The 2,754-nt window shown below is 37.3% G+C and overlaps 1 pseudogene; it reads left to right on the forward strand.

Annotated features, from left to right (window-relative positions):
* Nucleotides 1-301: 301 nt before the first annotated feature.
* On the forward strand, nt 302-1,315 carry LOC110288436 (mas-related G protein-coupled receptor member B5-like; annotated as a pseudogene).
* Nucleotides 1,316-2,754: the final 1,439 nt, after the last annotated feature.

Genomic DNA, 2,754 nt, shown 5'->3' on the forward strand with positions numbered 1-2,754 from the left:
GCTTGCATCAACAGCTTCCATTTTCCTACACCTGAGAAGAAATCTCAGCCCTAGAACAGAAAGAATGATGTTTTCAGTGTTCTGTCTCTTCCTCACATAACCTGAAATGCCTATCAAATGTACTGGGACCATCAACTACCTCATATCATACTTGTCTCCAAATAGACTGAATAGCACAAACTGGAATTAAAAGAAGTTTCTAGCACATTTGGAAGGTTGGTAAATTACTTAATCTTTGTGATGCTGCTTCTCCCTCCTTATGTACCTGTGCCAGACATTCTTACATAGTCCTATCAGAGAATACCATAGATTCATATCTCTATTTCTTTGCAGGAATGCCAGTGAAAATTTTCTAAGCATGGATCTAACTACCCTGTACTGGAACACTAGCAACACAACACTCAATTCAAGTTACTACACTAATCATTTATCCTGTTTCACCACATTGAATTTTCTTACTGTCATCATTGCCGTGGTTGGCCTGGCAGGAAATGCCATAGTGCTATGGCTTCTAGCCTTCCACCTGCATAGAAATGCCTTCTCTGTGTATGTCCTCAACCTGGCTGGTGCTGATTTCTTGCAACTTTGCATGCAGATTGTAAATTCCCTGCAGTGTTTCCTTCACATAAATGTGATCTTAGATAACTTTTTCTTCATTGTATTTATGATTGCTTACCTTGCAGGTTTGTGTATGATTGCAGCCATCAGTGCTGAGCACTGCCTATCTGATATGTGGCCCATCTGGTATCACTGCCAAAGACCAAGACACACATCAGCCATCATGTGTGCTCTGATCTGGATTTTCTCTCTACTGTTGAGCCTCCTGGTAGGGCTAGGCTGTGGCATTCTGTTCAGTTATGAATTTTATTTCTGTATTACATGTCACTATTTCACTACTTCATTGATAATAGTATTATCTGTGGTTCCTTCTGTGTCCAGCCTGTCCCTGTTTGTCAAGATGATCTGTGCATCACACAGGATTCCTGTGACCCGGTTCTATGTGACCATTGCTCTCAAATTGATGGTCTTCATATTCTTTGGTCTGCCCATTGGGATGTACATGTTCCTCTTGCCAATGTTTAAGGAATTTCAAAATATAGATTCTTACGATGTTGCAAAAGTGATAATATTCCTGTCCTGTGTTAACAACTGTGCCAACCCCGTCATTTACTTTCTTATGGGCTCTGTTAGGCACCGCAGTTTGCAATGTCAGAATTTGAAGCAACTTCTGCAGAGAGCCTTGAAGGACACTCTTGAGGAAGAGAATTGAGAGTGGGGTCCTTCACAAAGATCTTGGGAGCTGGAAACAGTCTAGTGCAATAGTTGAGTCAACCCTTGATCAAACATAGTTTCTCTGAGAGTCAATTTTGCCTTTATCTATGTAGGCAGTTTTCACAGTCTTGTTCAATTGGTAGAGAAAATAGTCATTTTACAGAAATTAAGAGAAATGGGGCTTGTTACACAGCAACTGACTGCAGCACCATAAAGCTGCTTTATGTGGGGCTCACTGTATCCCTTTGTGATTTAACCCTTGAAATCACTTGAATAGCTCCCACTGTGAACAAATTCATCTCTCAGAACAAGGATCAAGATAGTGCAAGAAAGATCTGAATTTCTTTGTTTGTTAAACTTGATAAAAATTAAATGAATAGTATATATCTTTTAAAAAGTCCCTATTTTTTTTACAAGTTGTTTTCTAAATTTTAAAAGGAATTAATGGAAATGTCCACAATTCCAGTTCCTTCAATATCTTTATAGTTTAGAATATGTGTATAATTTTTAAAATGTTCCTAATATAAAATGCTTAGTGATCAAATAAACATCTTTAAGACTGCCTATTCTAAAACTCCGTTCACCCATTGATGTAGTCAACTTCAAGTATCTAGACTTTTGCCCAATAAAGAATAAGGACAGATTATATGCATCAACACACAAGCACCCTCAAAGGTAGAGGGAGACTGTCTCCAGTATTTTTCTTTCACAGTTGCTTGTTTAACATTCTATGGCCATGTCTTTCCTCTTATTCTCTTGTCTTTTTCCTGATTCTCTTTCTATGACTGTCTAAAACATCATGAAAAAAGATTTTAATGAATGTCATTGAACTTATTTTCTCTTAGATTTTAACCTCCATTACAAATGTGCACTATTGTGACGTGTGTAGCATCCATAACTTGAATTGTTCATGTTTATATGTTGTCTTTTTGAAATATTTTGTTTGAAATAGAATGGCATTAATATCTCCTTTCTCTTTCCTCCCTCTAGTCCATCTCAGCCTCATCACTTAAGCTCTTTCAGTGTCTCCACTCAAATAAATATCTTCTTCATTATTGATTATTAGTGTTATATGCATATACACACACACACACATGTAAAGATAGTTGCTGAGTCTTTTTTTTTGTTGTTTGCATTATTTTAAGGTTGATAATTCTGCATTTAAAAACCAATAGAGAAGCTTACATCTGAGAGAGTCTAATTCTCCTTTACCTAGTAGGCATGGGTTGCCTGTAGTTCTTTGTCTAGTGGTGAGACCCAGTTAAATTTTTCTCCTTCACATTAGAATGTCTATTAATATTACCATTGTCCCCATTTTGTTTACACAGCTATTCTTAGAAAATTCAGTTTCACAGCCAACTTTCTGGTACTCTGGCTCTTACAATCTTTCTGCAACACTTCAATGATGTTCCTTGAGTCATAGATACAGGAGCTGTGATGAAGATATGCTCACTGGGCTGGGATACTCCCAGTCTGTTAATC

Source organism: Mus caroli, unplaced genomic scaffold, assembly GCF_978045245.1.
Source record: "Mus caroli unplaced genomic scaffold, Mus_caroli_1 scaffold_8, whole genome shotgun sequence".
Lineage (NCBI taxonomy): Eukaryota > Metazoa > Chordata > Mammalia > Rodentia > Muridae > Mus > Mus caroli.